Source organism: Lagenorhynchus albirostris, chromosome 11, assembly GCF_949774975.1.
Source record: "Lagenorhynchus albirostris chromosome 11, mLagAlb1.1, whole genome shotgun sequence".
In the NCBI taxonomy this organism is placed as follows: Eukaryota; Metazoa; Chordata; class Mammalia; order Artiodactyla; family Delphinidae; genus Lagenorhynchus; species Lagenorhynchus albirostris.
In genome coordinates this window covers 83642167-83664431 of record NC_083105.1, presented here as the reverse complement: position 1 = coordinate 83664431, position 22265 = coordinate 83642167, and the positions used below count along the sequence as shown (strand labels likewise).

The 22265-nt window shown below is 38.1% G+C and overlaps 1 protein-coding gene across 1 annotated transcript in view; it reads right to left on the bottom strand.

Annotated features, from left to right (window-relative positions):
- LMNTD1 (lamin tail domain containing 1) overlaps positions 1-22265 on the bottom strand; it is a 442963-nt gene that overhangs the window by 219453 nt on the left and 201245 nt on the right. The window contains exon 7 of the mRNA XM_060166722.1: positions 1371-1663. The gene's annotated coding sequence lies outside the window, so the exon portion shown is untranslated. The remainder of the gene's footprint in view (positions 1-1370; positions 1664-22265) is intronic.

Sequence of the window (22265 nt, the reverse complement as noted above, 5' to 3'; positions counted from 1 at the left end):
CCACAAGGCATGGGTAGGTGCAAACAAATGAGGTTAGAGGCTCCCTTCTGTTTTCCCAAATCCCACGTGGAGAAGAAAAGGGATAATCTCCAGCCAAAAAGGGAAGTCGAAGGGTACGGCTTCTCGCCACTCCAGGTGGGGTACAAGCAGAGAGGGAGCGAAGGGAGGTTGGTATGGTAGCTGGAGACCGGATCTTTCCTTGTCTGTAGAGGCAGGGTCCACAGTCCACCAGGGGGTCTACAGGTAACAGCAAACGTGTGGCTTGGAGGGTAGCCTGTTGACTCAGGCTGTGCTGAAGAGATGGCCGAGTCCCTCTATAAAGAAGGCAGGGCTTGGGGCAGAGCTACCCACATACAAGGAACTCCCGGATTCTTTTAAAATTCAGCAAAAAGCTAATCAAACTAAATTCAAACTTCAGTATTATAATCAAATTTCTTCAAGCTTTGTGATTAAGGCTTATGGAGCTTAATTAATTTAGGGGGTGACCTCCTCCCCAGAAGATTTATTACCAAGTAATATCTGGGTGAAGATGCTTCAGGTGCCATAAGTAGGGTAATCATATAATTTATCATCTAAGTCAGTACATTTCTGAGAGTGAAAGGAGGTGCTATTAACGATAACCCTAGAACAACAGTATAAGCTAAGATTGTCTTGAACAAACTAGGACCTACTAAGGAATTACGTGCCCCTTTCTGAGACAGAGACCAAGGGAAAAACTTGACATTTATTTAAATGAGGTAGGAACAGCCAGCTGCAGGCAGAGCCAGGGTTGGATTTTTCTGATTTGGGAGCTCTGGTTCCAGACTCTGCCTCTTAACCCCATGTCTTTCTGCCTGTCTGCTTTACTCCATGATCCCTAATTTTAATTATTTGCCTCCTTAGTTGCATGCTGTTGGAACCAAGGGTCTCAGGTGATAAAGGGAGTTGGCTCACCTTAAAATACTCACTGAGATCGGAACACACACCCCTCTTCCCCAAAGATGCTCAGGAAAAGAGCCACTGAAATCAGAGGGTCCTGCACGCATCCTAAACGGGACTGCAATTCCATGGAATAAAGGAGTATTAATCCTGTGTCTGCTGCATTTTGTCAACTAGGAGGAGGCATGTTATCTTCCTCAGCCTTGTTTTACGCATTTGAAGTAACAGGAAACACCATGCATTAATTATCTGGGAGGCAGCCCTGTAGTTTAAAAGGTTTAAAAGGCTGTTCTGGGGTCAGATTCCTGGGTTCAGATTTTCTTGCTTACCACGTGTTAGGTGACTTCGGTGTATTACTTAACCCCTTTATGTTTCAGTTTACCCATCAGTAAGGCAGGGGCAGTAGTAACACTATGCCAGAGACTGGCCAGTTTTTCACCAAACCCAATTACCTTGTCTTCTGGCCGCACACGTAGACTGTATTTCCCAGCCTCTCTTGCCAGTTGAGTGTGGCCAGATGTGCTGGCTGTTAGGATAAGAGCAGAAGTGACGGATGCCACCTTCAGGTCTGGCCAGTACAAATCTTCCAAGTGACACTCCACATTCTTGTTTTCTGGATCAAATCAGAGGATCTAACAGACTCCAGGGCCGCAGGGGATGACAGAACCACAGACTGGAAGGTGTCTGAGTCTCTGAATGACCTTGTGGAAGTCCTACTGCCAGGTAGGACCAACCACTTTGGACTCTGTGTAAAACAGAAATAAACCAGTGTTTATTTTATTGTGTTAAGCTAGTGAGAGTTGGGGTGGGGGGTGTTTATTAAAGCATCCTGAATTATCCCAACTAGTATAAACTCTGACCTCACAGGGTTACTTCAAGCACTAAAGTATCCATAAAGTCTTGGTGTAAATGTGCTCTCAGAACATAGAAGGAAAAGTGTCTCCATGAATCTCTTTTTCCAAATTCTTTGTTACAGGCAGAGGGTAAGGTAGACCTCATAGGAAATCATTGTTCTCCATGTAAAGCATCTTATTGTGATTGACAACACAGCCTATCGGTACACAAAAATGGGGGAAAGCAGATTATATAAAATGAGGAGAGCAGCAGGGAGGAAACGCAAACGTGACCTGGGGTCAAAAGTCTGTGCTCCAAGGCTCCTCTCATCCTTCCCAGAGTCCCCAGGACCTTGTCTGCAGTCAAGGCTATAGGATCTCCCAGTGTGACTGCACAGCCTTGCTGAAGATTTAAACCTTTGGGATTATTACAACCCATTGACTTTCTTTGGGGTAGGTTCAGGCTCGTTGGTGGTACCCTGTGACTCCTATAACAAGTGGGCTGAGAGAGGACTTTAAAAGTTAGGAAACTGATGATATTATATAGAATCAGAGATGTATGCTTAGAAATGGAAATTATTCTTGAGAGATGTTTAGATTTTTCCTTTGAAAATCTTTTATTACTGCTATAAAGTCCAAGTCCCAGAAAAACTTCAGAGATACAAGTCAGCAAGTAATCAATTAGGATTCTACCCGATAGGAAGATTTTGAACAAAAGAAAGACTAGCGACTTGATAGCTGACTTGTATATTTAATTGTTTCTACACACCCTGCCAAGTTTTCTCTAGACTAATATTGGCAAATAAATCTCTTATATCTTGATTTTACTTTTTTCCAGTTCACCTTCAAGCTCTTGAGATGTTGTGCTCCAACATCATCACTCACCATCTTGCATCTCTAACGATGTCACAAATCTTTTTTATGATATTTTTATGATATGATTTTATGATATAGCATTGTCAGCATATATACTGCTTGATGACACAGAAAATACTTCATAGCCTTTAGATAAATAAGCCTATCGGTTCACAGATATTCATACACCCACAGAAACCTCTCATCATTGGAAATTTTCCAGTGTACCAAAATGTGTCTGAAGTAGGAAACGCCCAGAGAAAAAGCCCATTATAAAAGCTCATAACTATCCTACAGATATAATCCCAAGGAAGCCATGGTCACTTGGCTCAGTCCCAGAAGGCTGTTACATTCAAAAATATATAATTCAGATAGGACGTCCGATGTTTATGTACACATTTCAACATCTTTAAAGAGGATACAAGTACATAAACAACAAAACTCATTAAAATCCTCTCTTTCCCTATTTTATAATGCCTCAAGTCTCTGGAAACCTTCCACTTTCCTTCCAAAAGTTCATCATTTCTTTCCAGAGTCCCCTACCAAAGGATATATACCTTGTCTACAGACCCCTGGACACGCGGGCTCTTCTGTGCTTTTCTTTTCTGTCAAAAACCCATCCGCTTTGCTTTTGGCCTATCTTATCTTCATTCCATCATAAAAGCCCCAAGAATTGCCTGGAATTGGTGGAGCCTTCCTTCATGTGCATGAAAGATAGGGAACTGAGCAGGCCAAGCCAGAACCTTCCTCATATGTTAATTACATTTGTCCCATCACACCTATTAAGTATAAGGCAGTCAAATGATGCCCTAAATGTGTACATGTTGCCGGTACAGGCTCATTTCCAAAGAGCATTCTAATCCAAAAGCAATGCTTTGTAGAAAATGGAGACAACCATTTGCCTCTGGTAAGTGATTCAAGGAAGTCCGACATGATAGCACCATCTCTCAAAAGGCTTCACCCAGCTGAGCTTTACATGACATAAAAAGTCCCCGTCTGTCGCCTAGGAAAAGAAGAATAGCTTATTCTCCTACTGGGATTAAATTAAAAGATGCAGCCATTCCATCATATTTAGCAGCACTGCTATATAACACACAAAAGCTTCTGCGGCACTGATTGAAAGGAGAAAATATCATCTGGCTGGTAGAAAGGATCTGTAACTAAAACAAAAGTATTCTCACCCTTGACTAAACATTTACTGTCAACAATCTGTCTTCTGTATGTGCCCGGGAAAACAACACTCCCAAACACACAAATGTTCTATTCATAATAAATCTGCTTTAAGGAATGATTACCTAGGAATAATTTTTTTTTTTTTTTTTTACCTTTTAAGCTAAATTCTTTATAAATGAACATCGGGATAAATGTACCTCCCCCAGTAGAGGAGGTCCACAGGCCACTTATGTGGCTGATTTTCAAAGGAGAAAAAAAGAAAGGAAGAGGGATGATTTTCTTAGCCCTTATCATGCTCATTATGTGTGCACTATTTCTACAAATAGGTTTCATTGATCCAAAATTAACTGTCTAGGATTTTTACCCTGGGCTTCAACTAAACGGAGGGCATAGGCCTGATTTTCCTCGTGCATGTGTAAGAGCCTTGCTGTGGACAAGGAATCTCTTTTCAAAAATTGGATCAAGTTCATCCAATATAGCTGTTGTTTACAAAAACACAGCTTCTCTTTGGATTTTAAGTCTTATTTATGTAAGATCCAAATGTTGGGTAACCTCGGATAAAAGACTTGTCTTCCTTGTAACAATAAAATAAAATGTTTCTTTGAACAATAGATAAACATTTTTTTGCTTTACTTCTTAAGCTGTTAGTACCTGCAAAAAGGAGAAATTCCGATCTAAAGTACGTTATTGTTACTTACACAATGTTATATGTCAACTGTATCTCAACAAAGGTGGAAAAAAATGTTAACGTTTTTGCTATTTAGAAAATCGTGATTATAATTTATAATCATCTCAGTTTAAATCTTTCTTATACATTGTCGAAGTGTTTTCTTTGCGAAATAAATCAGGAAAGAAACAGAAAAAACTGTGAAAAACCAATTTCATGAATATTGTTCTAATTTTCTTATTTTCCAGTAGCTTGAGACAGTATTCCAAATCTCATTAATTTCTCTTAATGTTAACTATTTCTATATAAAATGGGGAAGTTGTTTGTTACAGGTAAGAGAGAAAAATCTAATTATATATTGTACTTAATAACTTCTTAATTTTGAGGTTTGCTATTCTGTAACCCTATTTTTCATGTACCATTTAAAATTCCTCTGGAAGAATCAACATTGTGAAAATGACTCTACTACCCAAAGCAATCTACAGATTCAATGCAATCCCTATCAAACTACCACTGGCATTTTTCACAGAACTAGAACAAAAAATTTCACAATTTGTATGGAAACACAAAAGACCCCAAATAGCCAAAGCAATCTTGAGAAGGAAAAACGGAGCTGGAGGAATCAGGCTCCCTGACTTCAAACTATATTACAAAGCTACAGTAATCAAGACAGTATGGTACTGGCACAAAAACAGAAAGATAGATCAATGGAACAGAATAGAAAGCCCAGAGATAAACCCACACACATATGGTCACCTTATTTCTTTTTTTTTTTTTTTTTGCGGTACGCGGGTCTCTCACTGTGTGGCCTCTCCCATTGCGGAGCACAGGCTCCGGACGCGCAGGCTCAGTGGCCATGGCTCACGGGCCCAGCCACTCCTCGGCATGTGGGATTTTCCCGGACCGGGGCACGAACCCGTGTCCCCTGCATCAGCAGGCGGACTCTCAACCACTGCGCCACCAGGGAAGCCCAGTCATGTTATCTTTGATAGAGAAGGCAGGAATGTACAGTGGAGAAAGGACAGCCTCTTCAGTAAGTGGTGCTGGGAAAACTGGACAGGTACATGTAAAAGTATGAGATTAGATCACTCCCTAACACCATACCCAAAAATAAGCTCAAAATGGATTAAAGACCTAAATGTAAGGCCAGAAACTATCAAACTCTTAGAGGAAAACACAGGCAGAACACTGTATGACATAAATCACAGCAAGATCCTTTTTGATCCACTTCCTAGAGAAATGGAAATAAAAACAAAAATAAACAAATGGGACCTAATGAAACATCAAAGCTTTTGCACAGCAAAGGAAACCATAAACAAGACCAAAAGACAGCCCTCAGTATGGGAGAAAATATTTGCAAATGAAGCAACTGACAAAGGATTAATCTCCAAAATTTATAAGCAGCTCATGCAGCTCAATAACAAAAAATCAAACAACCCAATCCAAAAATGGGCAGAAGACCTAAACAGACATTTCTCCAAAGAAGATATACAGACTGCCAACAAACACATGAAAGAATGCTCAACATCATTAACCATTAGAGAAATGCAAATCAAAACTACAATGAGATATCATCTCACACCAGTCAGAATGGCCATCATCAAAAAATCTAGAAACAATAAATGCTGGAGAGGGTGTGGAGAAGAGGGAACACTCTTGCACTGCGGGTAGGAATGTGAATTGGTACAGCCACTATGGAGAACAGTATGGAGGTTCCTTAAAAAACTACAAACAGAACTACCATATGACCCAGCAATCCCACTACTGGACATATACCCTGAGAAAACCATAATTCAAAAAGAGTCATGTACCAAAATGTTCATTGCAGCTCTATTTACAATAGCCCGGAGATGGAAACCACCTAAGCGTCCACCATCGGATGAATGGATAAAGAAGATGTGGCACATATATACAATGGAATATTACTCAGCCATAAAAAGAAACGAAATTGAGCTATTTAATCCACCTCATTACAAATAGCTCAATTTCGTTCCTTTTTATGGCCTAGAGTAATATTCCATTCCATTCCATCTATGACCTAGAGTCTGTCATACAGAGTGAAGTAAGTCACAAAGAGAAAGACAAATACCGTATGCTAACACATATATATGGAATTTAAGAAAAAAAAATGTCATGAAGAACCTAGGGGTAAGACAGGAATAAAGACACAGTCCTACTGGAGAATGGACTTGAGGATATGGGGAGCGGGAAGGGTAAGCTGTGACAAAGCGAGAGAGGCATGGACATATATACACTACCAAACATAAGGTAGATAGCTAGTGGGAAGCAGCCGCATAGCACAGGGAGATCAGCTTGGTGCTTTGTGACCGCCTGGAGGGGTGGGATAGGGAGGGTGGGAGGGAAGGAGACGCAAGAGGGAAGAGATATGGGAAAATATGTATATGTATAACTGATTCACTTTTTTATAAAGCAGAAACTAACACACCATTGTAAAGCAATTATACTCCAATGAAGATGTAAAAAAAATAATAATAAAGAATTAAAATAAAATTCCTAATATTTTTTCTGAGCCTTTTAAATCACATTATCTGATTTATTTTTGCTTCTTAGAAAGGAGGGCTTTTACCCATTTACTTTGTTACTTATTGCCCCAGCATGTCAAAATCACACCCATTGATACTTAATAAAATTATCTGAAGATAAATTACTAACCATATATGCTGCTCACATTGTAATGAGATGAACAGAGGAATAAACTTGGGTTATCCCTCCAAGTCCTACATTTGGATGACGCAAGGCTTCCATTAGAATAGAGGATACAGTCTGGTGCCTCACATGCAAAGAAGAGAGAGCTCTGGAAGCAATCCTGAAGGAAAATGACAAACATGTTCAATTACTGGAAAATGGACCAGATGGGGAAAGCAACTGCTCTTGCATAGTGTAGAAAAGAGTTTGTTCACACATGGTTTCCAAGCAAATGAAGGGTAGTTATCAAGAGGAAGATAGTTATTCATCCTCCTCTCCTCTCCTCTCCTCTCTTTCTCGAAAAGACTCAAGAAAATATTTACTGAAAATAACTGTATATAAATTTTTTATAAAATGTTTTGACCAGAGGCTGAGTCAGGTTAAATTTATCACTGGCATTTTTTTAATAAATTAAAAAATTTTTTTTCACTCTTTTCAAAAAATTTTTATTTTATATTGCAGCATAGTTGATTGCAGAATAGGTGATTAATGTTGTGTTAAGTTTCAGGTGTACAGCAAAGGAATTCAGTTATCCATATACAACTATCTATTCTTTTTCAAATTCTTTTCCCATTTAGGTTATTAGAGAATATTGAGGACAGTTCCCTGTGCTATACAATAGGTCCTTGTGGGTTATCTATTTAAATATAGCAGTGTGTACATGTCAATCCCAAACTCCCAATCTATCCCTCCCCCCTCTTCCCCCTGGTAACCATAAATTCCTTCTCTAAGTCTGGGTTTCTGTTTTGTAAATAAGTTCATTTGTATCATTTTTTTTTAGATTCTGCATATGAGCAATATCATATGATATGTGTCTTTCTCTGACTTATTTCACTTAGTATGATAATCTCCAGGTCCATCCACGTTGCTGCAAATGGCATTATTTCATGTTTTTAATGGCTTAAAATTCCATTGTGTACACGTACCACATCTTCTTTATCCATTCATCTGTCGATGGACATTTATTTAGGTTGCTTCCATATCTTGGCTATTGTAAACAGTGCTGCAATGAATATTGGGGTGCATGTATCCATTCGAACCATGGTTTTCTCTGGATAAATGCCCAGGAGTGGGACTGCTGGATCATATGGTAGCTCTGTTTTTAGTTTTTTAAGGAACCTCCATACTGTTCTCCATAGTGGCTGTACCAATTTACCTTCCTACCAACAGTGTAGGAGGGTTCCCTTTTCTCCACACCCTCTCCAGCATTTGTTGTTTGTAGACTTCTTGATCATGGCCATTCTGACTGTTGTGAGGTAGTGCCTCATTGTAGTTTAGACTTAGTTACAGGATACAAAATTAATACACAGAAATCTGTTGCATTTCTATACAGTAACAATAAAAGATCCGAAAGAGAAATGAAGAAACAATCCCATTTACCATCGCATAAAAAAGAATAAAATACCTAAGCATAAACTTACCTGAGGAGGCAAAAGACCTGTACACCAAAAACTATAAGATGCTGATGAAAGAAAGCGAAGATGACACAAACAGATGGAAAGATATACCATGTTCTTAGACTGGAAGAATCAATATGTCAAAATGACTATACTATGCAAGGCAATTTACAGATTCAATGCAATCCCTATCAAATTACCAATGGCATTTTTTACAGAACTAGAACAAAAAAATCAGTAAAATTTGTATGGAGACGCAAAAGACCCCGAATAGCCAAAGCAATCTTGAGAAAGATAAAAGGAGCTGGAGCAATCAGGCTCCCTGACTTCAGGCTATACTACAAAACTACAGTCATCCGCAAGAGGGAAGAGATATGGGAACATATGTATATGTATAACTGATTCACTTTGTCATAAAGCAGAAACGAACACACCATTGTAAAGCAATTATACTCCAATAAAGATGTAAAAAAAAAAAAACTATAGTCATCAAAACATTATGGTACTGGCATAAAAACAGAAATATAGATCAATGGAACAAGATAGAAAGCCCAGAAATAAACCTACACACTTGTGATCAATTAATCTACGACAAAGGAGGCAAGACTATATAATGGAGAAAAGACAGTCTCTTCTATAAATGGTGCTGGGAAAACTGGACAGCTACATGTAAAAAAATGAAATTAGAACATTCTTTAACACCATACACAAAAATAAACTAAAAATGGATTAAAGACCTAAATGTAAGACTGGATACTATAAAATCCTTAGAAGAAAACCTAGACAGAACACTCTTTGACATAAATCGCACCAAAATCTTTTTCGATCCGTCTCCTAGAGTAATGGAAATAAAAAGAAAAATAAACAAATGGGACCTAATTTGTTTGCTTTTGCACAGCAAAGGAAACCATAAACAAGACAAAAAGACAACCCACAGAATGGGAAAAAATATTTGTAAACGATGCAACCGACAAGGGATTAATCTCCAAAATATACAGAGAGCTCATGCAGCTCAATATCAAAAAAACAAAAAACCCAGTCAAAAAATGCGCAGAAGACCTAAATAGACATTTCTCCAAAGAAGTCATACAGATGGCCAAGAGGCACATGAAAAGATGCTCGACACCACTAATTATTAGAGAAATGTATGTCATTGGCTTTTTGTACTTCTTTACCAATTCAGCAACCCCAATCTTCTCATTCTGTAAGGCGCCAAAGACTCTTGCTATTTTTTTTTGCCTTCCCTATCAAATCTATCTCAACAAAAGATCTGATAAAGTAATTCGTATTATGGTTAGTAACTTAGATTAGTAACACTTAAACATATACTCTTCAATTCAAGGCAAGGAACATTTTTAGAGCTCTCACTGAGAATCAGGCTTGTTTTGTACATACTATCCAAAAGCTTCCAGAGCTTGTTTTTTTTTAGCCATTTTTAAAATTGAAATATAGCTAACGTACAATGTTGTGTTAGTTTCAGGTATACAGCAAAGTGATTCATATATCTTCTTTTTCATATTTTTTTTCCATTATAGGCTATTACAAGATATTGAATATAGTTCCCTGTGCTATACAGTAGGTCCTTGTTATTAACCTGTTTTCTATATAGTAGTGTGTATAAGTTAAGTTCATATGTATATGCGTATATATGTATATGCCTGAGGAGCTCTGAGCCCAGGACCCAGCATCGTGAAGTTCTCTGTGGAGTTAGGAGGACCACTGCTTCTACTTGTTTCCTTGATTTGGATGTGTTCTGGGCAACAGCCAGTGTTGGTGGAATGTAGCTGTTTTAATTTTGGGGCTATGGCTAAAAGAACACTATTTTATAAAGATGAATTGGTAGGTCCTGTGAATAATTTCTGGGACCTGGATGTCTGGCAATTCAAGTGCAACCAGATGAACTTGAATTTGATTATCCTGTCAATTTGGAATTGAAATACAGGTTTTCTATGATGGAGCTGTCATTCATTCCTGGCTTACCTATAAACCAAATAATTTCTGCTGAACTCCATTTGGAGTGTACAGTTTCCGGCTCCTGTGTCTCATCTGATGGATCCTCTAATAACACTGAAAGGATTAATAGCTTAATCAAATCCCCACCTGCTCAACACTGGTTCTTGATACAATACAGATACCAGGCTATGCCCACTTCAGAGAACTCTGGTCAATGTCTTTCTATGGACCACACAATTACTCCCTTCCAAGGAATTTGACTCTTCCTTTCCTCTATGAACTTTAGAAGCTTGTGCTCTTGGACATCCAGCAGCAACACAGAAGTAACCCAATTTAATGATGTCATGTGGCATTTCATTTTTATATATTTACATATATTTCATTCATTTTAATCTACTGTCATCCCCTTAAGAAGAGGCCATTTGTGTTTTTAACTTTCAACATGGCCAAAAACCATTAAATAAAAGTTGACATATTTTATTGTTTAAAAAAATGAGCTTGGTTTTTAGAGGCAAACTTGCCTACATTTGAAAAAGAGAGAGAAAGCCTTGAGCCAAAGGAGCATAACCTTTGTTGCTATGTAGCATATATATAGTGGTCATGAAACTACTGAATGCTATGCATGTGTCCCCATCTATAAAAGCAGTATTCTTAACCTCACAGATTAAATGGTTAAATGAAATGATGTATGTAAAATGTTGATTTTGTTGTTATTGTTTTTATCTTTACACCACCTTCTAGGTTCAGAAACACTCAGAAGAATATACGTGACCTTTCTGTCCAAAAAGTCAACACGGGAAAAGGAAAAGAGAATGATGCAAGCATAGGTAAGTTTTCCTAACAGGCAAAGTAGGGTTATAAAAGTACATATAACAGTAACATTAATAGTAAATACCATTTTAAGCACTTGCTAGGCACCAAGCACTATGCTAATTGCTTAAGATTATTTTCCTGAATCCGCACAAATCCTAGGAAATAAACATTATTACCATTCCCTTTTTATAAGTCAGAGTGACTGAGGCTCAGTCCCCAAGGTGACACAGCTAGTAACTGATGGGGCTGGGATTAAACTCAAACTATCTGGCTGCTTAGTCTATACTTAAGTGTATAGTTTCCTTTCCCTGGATCTAATGCTCAGTAAACATAGATCACCCTCTGTTGCTACTCATCTCTGATGTGATTTAATTAATTGGATTAAGATATATGTATTTTCTGAGCACCGGACTTTGAATACTATGTACAAGTTTAGTTAAAATAAGTTGTCTTGATTTGATTTATGTTGTCTCTTTGAGTGTATACCTACTTTATTATTTTTTAAACAAATTGAAACTTACAGAAAAATTTCAAAAGCTGTATAAAAACTTTGATTTTCCTGAACTAATTTAACAGTTTGCTGCTGATATGATATGATAATACCCAAATACTTTATTGGGAATTTCCTCAGGTAAGGTTATTCTCCCATACATAATCACAATAAACCATCAAACTAAGGAAATTACATTGATGCACTACAAAAAAACAAATCTCCAGACCCCAATGGAGTTTTGCAAATTGTCCCAATAATTTTTTTTTTGTGGTACGCGGGCCTCTCACTATTGTGGCCTCTCCCGTTGCGGAGCACAGGCTCCAGACGCGCAGGCTCAGTGGCCATGGCTCATGGGCCCAGCCGCTCCGTGGCACGTGGGATCCTCCCGGACTGGGCACGAATCCGTGTCCCCTGCATCGGCAGGCGGACTCTCAACCACTGCGCCACCAGGGAAGCCCCACCAATAATTTTTTTTAAAGAAGAAGGATCCAGTCCAGAATCACATGCTGCATTTAGTTGCCATGTCATCTAGAGAGTTCCTCAGTCTTTCCTGGATTTTCATATTCTTGACACTTTTGAAGATTCTAGGTGGTCCATTATTTTGTAGAATACTCCTCAGTTTGGGTTTGTTCAATGTTTCCTCCTGATTAGATTTAGATTCTTTGGCAGGAACATCATGGAAGTGATGCTGTGTTCTTCACATTGCATCCTATCCATGTCTACTTGTCCCATCACCGGTGATGTGAAATCACTTGATTAAGGTGTCTGCCAGAATTCTCTTCCGTGAAGCTACTCTTTTTCCCTTTGAAATTAATAAGCATTTTGTGAAAAAGTACTTTGAAACTATATAACTATCACATTCTTTATCAAACTATCAACTTTTTCATTTATTTATATCAGTATGGACTCATGGATATAAATAACTAATGGATTCATTAGCTTTAATCCATTACTATAAATATTTATTCTGATGCTCAAATTGTCACAGGTTTGACCTGGGAGCTCCTTCAATCTGGTCTATGTCCTTTTTTTATTTTTAAATACGACTTTTTTAAAGAGCATTTCAAGGTTTACAGAAAAATTGAGGAGAGAGTTCAGGGATTTCCCACATACCCCCTGCCCCACACATGCACAGTCTCCCCCATTATCAACATCCCTCCCCCACAGTACATGACTGTCTATGTCCTTATGACATGTCTCCATTATTCTTTGAGCCCATCCTTGTTTCTGGCACATTTCTGGCAATTCATTTAATACTCTTCCAGCCCTGAACCTGGGATCAGGGGTTTTTTCAAGATGCCCTGGTTCTTTTTAGTAGAGAATGGTACTTAGAAACGGAGATATTTGTGTTAGGCGTACTCCTTATGAATCCAGACGCACATATTTACTTCTATATCTAGCTCCATACTTTGGAAAGCATGAGTTCAAACAGCTATTTCCAATTCCAATCCAATACCATGCGTTCCTTCTTGTTTTCTCTTTTCATCTTTGTACTCCCTCTTCACTGATGGTGTGGGACCTAGCTGCCATTACCTTTAATGTATTTCTTATTTGATCAATCCTGCATGTATAACCAATCTCTTATTATTACCACTGCCTCTCCCCTCTGCTGGCACAGATGTCCTCACCCCAAAACTCCAAACCAGGCTCCCCTCATACACGTTCCCCCCTCGCTCTGTTTGGACTGCGACACCATGCTCTAGACATTCTAGTACCACCTGCCCACCCCGATTCCCCTACTTTGCTCAACCCAATTTAATGAAATTTGGACAGAATTGTTTGGGAAGAGGAAATAAGTGAATGCACAGTCCTTGAACATGTTCATCAAACCACGCAATTCTTTTTATTTGTGGATTTACTGAAAAAGAATTAGTTCTACGATAATTCATCCTAAGCCACAATAACTTATGTTGGGCTCAGAGTAAGAGAAACTGATTTTATTCTCTCTTTTCTAACTGCAACAGGTAAACATTTCCAGTGGATCTCTTAACTTTTCCTACGAAAAGAACCCTTAAAACCACTCAGCAGGCATAACTCATTCACAGTGTCAGTGGTTCTTAAACTTTTTGGAATCATTGAACACATTGGGGATTCTGAAGAAAAATTTGAATCCTTTCATCACTTAAATGTTTGCATCCAGGAACCTTAACTTTGCTTAACTTGTAACAGTTCATTACATACTTACTATATGCCATGGCTCCTCTGACTCTGCTAGATGCTGAGGATACAACAAATTGAAAATAATTCCAGAAGATTCACAGGCAACGTACTACAAACCGCTCTTCTTTATGAAAGGACTTTGGAATACTTCAAGATGACTCCATATTAAAAGGACTTCTACCAAATTCAGAGGGAACAACTTGCACATTGAGTCAGTCGTGCCATTTATGTATAGAAGAAAATCTTAACATATCAACTTCTAAATCATGGATGGGCATAAACATATGAAATATACTCAACCTCATAAGTAATGAGGAAAATGCACCTTAAAATCACAAGGTATGATTACTCACCTAACACATTAGCAAAAATTAAGAGTCTGACACCACCAATGTTGGCAAGATTGTGGATCAACGGAAACTTCTTACATACTGTTTGTGAGAGTCTAAATCGGTACAACCACTTTTGAAAACAATTTGACATTTTTAGTAAAGGTGAAGATATATAAACTATAAAACACCAATTCCACTCCTACCTGCGTGTATACCCTAAAGAAAATCACAATATACAAGAGTATGTGTAGCAGCATTGTTTGTACTACCAAAACAATGGAAACAAACCAAAAGTCCTTCAGTGAAAGAATGAATGAATAAATGTGATGAGATAACATATAGTAGTGAAAATGACTGATCTGCAGCTAAACAACATGGATGAACCTTACAAACATGAAGCTGAGTAAAAAAAAATCTGAGAAGTAGTCATGTGGTAAAAATCCATTAATATAAATTTTTTAAAAATGAATCTGTTGTTTGATAATACTTGCTTACATAGTAAAAAGAAAAACCCAAATTCAAGATTGTAATTACCTTGGGGGGAAGAGGCTGAAATCAGATTGGGTAGAGGCCCATAGAAGACTTCAAAGATATTTGTAATGGAATTTGTATTTCTTACGTTAATGGCCAATATACAGATGTCAATTTTAATATTTTAAAATTCTTAATTTTTTATACACATGTAAAATATTCTTTTCTTGTTATTAAATATGTAATTTTTAAAAGTTAAAAACAAAGGAGCTGCCTTCTTGAGGTTCATTGCACCATTATAATTTCTACAGGTAATTATTTTATTGCTTGGAGGAATGAATATTCTAAGGCCAAATATATATGAATTTTTAGACGTTCTTCTTCTTAACCTATTTTTCAGGTAGATAGTTTAACCCCTTCTGCAGGTGAAGAAACAGATTCACAATGTGTAAATTATGGCCCCAGGGTCTTCTGGATGAGTAGAGGTAAGGTGAGAATTTGAAACAGTCTTTCTAATTCTAGGGTCTGTGCTCTTTCTGCTCTACCAAATGCTACGAAAGGTTCCCACATAAATTATCTCATTTGATCCTCTCAACAGTTTTCCAGGTGAGGCATTGATATCTTCATATGTAAAATGAGTAAACTCAGAAGGATTAAATGGCTTTCCCATAGTCTTGGAATACAAGAATTTAAGTCCAAGTCTTTTGACTCCTCAATTCAGTGATTTACTGACCAAGAAGACTGTCATCTTCCCAATGATAATTCTAGAATAATTGAGGGAGGGGGAGGATTTAAATTAACTTGTAATACCATAATCGAACCTCCAGTTATCTAATTAAAATCTTCTGCATCATTTTAGTTTTCTTCTCTCTAATATAAATAACCTCAGTAGGGCTTCCCTGGTGGCGCAGTCGTTGAGAGTCCGCCTGCCGATGCAGGGGACACGGGTTCGTGCCCAGGTCCGGGAAGATCCCACATGCCGCGGAGTGGCTGGGCCCATGAGCCATGGCCGCTGAGCCTGTGCTCCGCAATGGGAGAGGCCACAACAGTGAGAGGCCCGCGTACCGCAAAAAAAAAAAATAATAATAACCTCAGTAACATTTACCAAGAACTATTTTACATTCCAATAGCCTCATAAGTACTGACTAATTTTCTTAGTTCCCAGGTGCCTGGCTCACATGTCCTGTTTTCTAGAATGGGAAGCCCAGTCAGATAAGTTAAATGATTTGCTCAAGATCACAGAGAGTTCTCCGCAGTCATACCTTCTAACTGCCAGGTCCATGCCCTCATAATCTAAATTGACTTTGCTTAGCAGTGAAAGAAAATTCCTACTTATTTCTTTATGTCCACCTCAACCTCTAGCTTATTTATTTCACCCCATGTGGCTTCCAGTACTTTGTTCCGTCAGCCTTAAGGAACTCTTAATCTCTGACAGCCAGACGGTCAAGAGTGCAGAGGGCACATTCTACCTCAGAGGGCTATTTTGGTTCAACTTGAACGGTGAGATCTTGCAAAGGTTGTCATTGTTATGATTCTTACTTTTTGATAATTTACTTTTAACACAAAATAATTCATGTAAAAAATAAAACAAACCCCACCCTGGTACTGAGGTATAGCAATGGGAATTATATTTTCTTTTCTCTGAAACACTGGTCACTTAAAATCAGTAAATAATAAAGTGACACTGGTCACGTCAAGTGATAAACTTTATAGGACATTTCAATTGGTGGTTCTCTTTTAATTTTACTTGATTTGTATAAATTTTATTAATTCGTATAAATGTAGAGGAATTAAATGTTGCCATAGCTCAAGGAAGCAAGTAGGGCATTTTGTGGGGTCCAAGGTGTGGAGATGTATGAGATGGGAGAATGCAGAAAGCTGATGATAATTTTTTTTACTTGATTGGGGGAATCAGGATATACACATCTGTTGGTTCATCAGTCAATCAACTGCTCAGTTCATTGATGTACACGCAGATAGACAAACATGCAAATATTCACATACAAAGAGTAGCTACAGACATGTACTGACATACAACAGTTGGAAAATGCAAAACAAATCTCCCATTTTTAACACTGCAATTTAAATCTAAGTGAAGATGCTGTTTAAGTTGGTCTGGAACCTAGTATTTACATTATTCTTTACCCCAAGTGTCTAATATTAAGAAGGCTGAGCTGTTATTCTAATGTTAATGACAGGAAAAATTCTGAGTGAGGCTAGGTACCAAGTGTTAAGTGCATTTTACATATGTTCTTTTTTTTAATCCTCAAAACTTTCATAGGAGATAAGTACTGCTATTATCCTTGGCATTTATTCAGCAGAGGAAGCTTCAACAGTTTAAATGCCCAAGGTCATAGAGCCAGCAAGTGTGGAACTTAGATTCAAATACATGTCCTCTGGCCTCTCAGTTGATTGCTCTCTGCTGTGCCATGCTGCCCCAGCAGCACCGACCTTCTTCTTTAACACAGAACACTCTGATTCTATTCTGGTCAGACAAATGCTTTCCTGTTTCTAAGTGGAATAACTTGTGTTCTGTATTTTCTAGAGAAGGAATGGTGATGTTGGGGAAAAGAGGGAATTCTGCCTTGTGAGGAACTGCTTAGAAATTTTCCAGACCATGTCATGGGAATAGCTTAACCCCAGACCCAAGACACTTAGGTGAGTCAGGATGGATGTTTTCGAAGAGGAAAGGGTCAGAGAAATATTTCATACAGTCATTGTCCTTTACGGATCCTCTGGCCTCAGAGAGTGCAGAACAATAAGGTCAGCCAAACAGATATGAGGGCAAAGCTCACCGTGTGCTAGCTTTCTCCAGACACTAAAATGAACATCAAAGACAGCTTTGAAGTTCAAAAGAAGAAGTCACAAAGACAACCTGAGGGTTTGTGAACCTGTGAAGGGCGTTGTTTCCTTGGCAGTACTGCTAGGTTTTGAAAGGAGAGAATAAAGGGAGAGGTTATTGAGAAAACAGAGTACCTAGGCTCCACTTGATCATCCCATAAAATGGCAAATTTCATGAAGATACCCAGGATCTAGAACTTTGGGTGCTTTACTATCTGCCTAAAGCCTAGTTCAGAGCAGGTACTAAATAAATAATAAATCATCCATATACTCAATTATATGTATTAATATTGATCCATTGAATGATTGACGGAGCACCTACTATGCGCTTCTATTCTAAGGGCTAGAGATATAGAAGAGAATGAACCAAAGACCCTGCTCTAATGAAATAAACAAATCAATATAAATATATGTTAAGTGGTATAAGTGCTAATAAGAAGAATAAAACAGAGTAAGGAGAAAGGGAATGAAGAATAACAGAGTAAGGTAGTAGATACAGATAGAGTGTGATCAAGAAAGACCTCTCAGGACTTCCCTTGGTGGCACAGTGGTTAAGACTCGCGCTCCCAATGCAGGGGGCCCAGGTTCAATCCCTGGTCAGGGAACTAGATCCCACATGCATGCTGCAAGTAAGAGTTCGCATGCCACAACGAAGGAGCCCGTGAGCCACAACTAAGGAGCCTGCCTGCTGCAACTAAGACCCAGCGCAATCAAATAAATAAATAAATATTTTAAAAAAGAAAAGAAAAGAAAGACCTCTCTAACAGACTTGTGGTTGCCAAGGGGTAGGGGGGTGGGGGAGGGATGGATTGGGAGTTTGGGATTAGCAGATGCAAACCATTATATATAAGATGGATAAACAAAAAGGTCCTACTGTATAGCACAGGGAACTATGTTAAATATCCTGTAATAAGCCTTAACGGAAAAGAAAAAAAAGTTTCCAATGAAAATTTAGTGTCCATATTGAGATATACTGTGTCAAATATACACTAGGTTTCAAAGCTTCAGTACAAAAGAGTAAAGTGTCTCATTAAAACATTTTATATTGATTACATGTTTAAATGATACTATTTTGGCTACATTGGGTTAATAAAATGTTATTAAAATTTTAAAAAAAAGAAAGACCTCTCTACTAAGGGGAATTTAAACGGAGAGATTTCAAGGAATTGAAGGAGTCAAAGTACAGATATGGAATAACAATCTAATATAATCAATTAATAATTTTAATTTCCTAATCCCAATGCCTCCAATTCCCATTTGCCTGAGTGCAGAAAGTGCAGTCTCCCTCCCAGGAATATCTAGGAATGACCAGGTACATTGCCATGTGTTCTTGAATTAGACTTGGTAATTGGCTTAATAGCCTGCTACATACATATAACCACATTTTATCATTTTTGGTATCAACTAGTGAGTACAATTCCTTTTCTGCCTGTTGGTCATTTTCCTAAAAGGTAAATGGAAGAAGAGACTATTTCCAGTTTCCTACATCGAAGGGAGCTTCTATACTATTACATATAATTGAAATGAAATTTGAAGTTTCTACTCCAACTAGAACTGTTTCAAGCTGTCCTAATGAGGTCCTGGAGAAGCTGTCACATATTTAATCATGTGGATAATTCAAGTATGGACCACCATCATTGGCTGCCACTGACCAGGCTAACGTACATGAGGATTTTGCCACAACTTCAGTCTAAGGGTCAGAAGTACAATGCCCTAGGGCACGAGAGTAATAGTTGTTCAGTGGGGCCATCATGGGAGTGGGTGACCTGGAGAATCAGTAGACAAGCAGTCAAGTTCTCCATAACTTTTTCAGTATTCATGGGTATGATCAATCTTTATTTGATTCAAATCTAGCAAACATTTATTTAGCACTTTGTCTATGCAAAATACCTATGCTAGGTGTATAAGGGGTTTGTAATTTTAAAGAATGAAACTCTTTATCTCATTGTGCCTCTAGCTGCAGCTACTGTCCTTTCACAGAGCTTACTCATGTCATGGATTTTATAGTACAAATGTAATGCACATGTGTTGTTTGAATTATGTAAACAGTTGCGTTTATAAATGTGGAATGTTGTTGAGAGACAGTTGGCCCTGTTAACAGACTCACTCCCAATTCTCTTCTTTAATGTTCAACATTTCCACATTATACTTGATCTATATGAAATTCTATGTTTAACAGCTTTTCCCCCAAGTGGCTAGTTTTTAAGTGCCAGATGTAGATGCATTCAGCTATAAGAGAATGTATAAAAGTCAGTGTGGAAACCGGCACCCAGATAGCTTTGTTCGTTTATTTAAATGTTCAAGAAAGACTTCGTTCATCTAGGAAGAATTTACTAGAACTTATTTGATAGGCACATATTATCAACAACTCATCTCAATGTTTCTCATCTTCACATGATGAGCAGATGAGGACAATGTTTCAGTTGAAAAACTCTCATTCCAATAGTAAGAGGACGTGGTTCCCAGGCTCTGCCTCATTGTGGGAAGGTGTTTGGGAGGACAAAGGGGACATAGATAATATTTCACAGCATGATGATAGAGAAGAACTGGTTTCTAGTGAGGAAAAATGCCACAAGGAAGGCTAAGGTGAAGCAGAGCCAACACTGATATTCTACGGCTACTCAGTGGCTCAGCCTCACTCATGGGTCATTCCAGGGGATCAAAACCCTGCATCTGCCCTGGGACAATACAGGGTTACTGTGATAAGAAAAACTCATCTAAAAATGACCTTCTCAGGTGATCATAAATCCAGAAATATTGAATCCAGAAATTATTTTGCGATAGTCATAATTCTAATTGTAGCTAAAGCCTTTATCACGCCACTTTTTGAATTCTAACAATAAAAGTGCACGTTGGCTGTGGAGCAAAAATTCTCTAGCATACCAACGTGTGAGGGTCTCAGCTTCAAGCAGTACACAAAAATGATGCATCAGGCCTTTGAATATATAGATGATGCTAGTAAACCACCATCAGTGGGAAATAGGTTTTGACTTACTTTTACGTGGTCACATTGAGATGCATTACGGTATCTTGCTCATCCTTTCTGTGGGACCAACGTGACATATTGGGCTTAATTAGGAAAAGCGTATATTATACATTCTTCTATGAGCCAAGACTCAACACATAGGCTCCAATAGAACACTGTTTGTTGGTAGGTTGTTAAAATTCACTTTTAAGGAGGAAAATTTATTAGCAGAGGTCTATACGGAGTGTCATATAAAAAGAAAACAAATTGGGCTTTCCCAACAGATGGAGATTTAAACCTTAGCTCTGCTATTTACTAGCTATATGATTTTGTATTAACTATTCCAGGCTCTGTTTTACCTACCGTTTTAGTTCTTGGTATTTATCTCTCATTGTGGTTGAGATAATGTGAACTGAATATAGTGCTCCAAACAGGAAGGCCTCAGTAAATGTTAGTTTCCTCTTCCATTGAAGATCTAATTGTCATAATATTTCTAAAAATAGTTGACTCAGACTTCCATGTCCAGCCAAGATGTAGTAAAAGGACATGGATTTACCCTCCTACTTAAAACAACTTTGAAGATGGGCAAAATATATGAAACAACAGGACATCAGGCAACAAAAAACAATGACCTTATGAGAAAGGAAACAAGCAAAGTGAGGCAGTATAATTGCTGCAGCCTACGGCTTGGAGAACATTTTCTGGCCACAGCACAGAGAAGGGGAACCCAGGCAAAGTCTGGCAGTCTCCCTGAGATAAGAAGACACAGCCAAGAATCTGGGGAAGTCAAGGTGGCTACAGTCCTCAGGGCATAGTACAGAAGAGGAGAGAGCTGCATAAAGACAGAACTCTAAAGAACTGTAGATGGTCCCTCTCAAGTATTCAGCTGAGTACTGATTAGGCATGTGTCTGAGAAAGGTATCCACACTGGGTATTTCTATTTCCAGTGGAAATTATTAGAAGAACAATGTCTGAAGCTCACAAAGGGGCAGGAACAGGGTCTAATTTCAATAGCCAAAATGGAAAACTTCATGGGGTATAAATTAGAATATTAATAAGGGTTTTGCCTCAACAGTGGGGGAAAATGATTAACTCTAGATTAAACATTTTCTTAACAAAGTTTAAAGGAATGGTCCCAAAGGATCAACTGTTCCCGAGTAACTCAACCATGTCCCAGATCAGGGCTCAATAATAATTATAGGAATACAAATACAGCACTCAACAAGGCAAATTACAAAATATGTACCATCCCATCAAAAATTACAAAGCATGCAGGGAAGAAAAATAAAATGTATAATGAGAAAAAAAATCAAACAATCAAAATTGACCCAGAAATGACACAGGTGATAGAACTGGTAGACAAAGGCATTAAATCAATAATTACAGTTATACCTCATATGTTCAGAAAGCTAACAGAAAAACTGAACATATTAAATAAAGACATGCAAGATATAAAAATGTCAAAAATTGAACTTTTAGAGATGAAACCTATAATGTTGAAATAAAAAAAATACACTGGATGAGATTAAGAGCAGATTAGACTTTTCAGAAGAAAAGCTTAGTGACCTTGAAGTCCTAGCTATAAATACCACCCAAAATGAAACACAAATAGAAAAAGAAAACCATCAGTGAACTATGGGACTCTTTCAAGTAGCCAAATATATGTGTGATTAGAGTCCTCAAAGGAG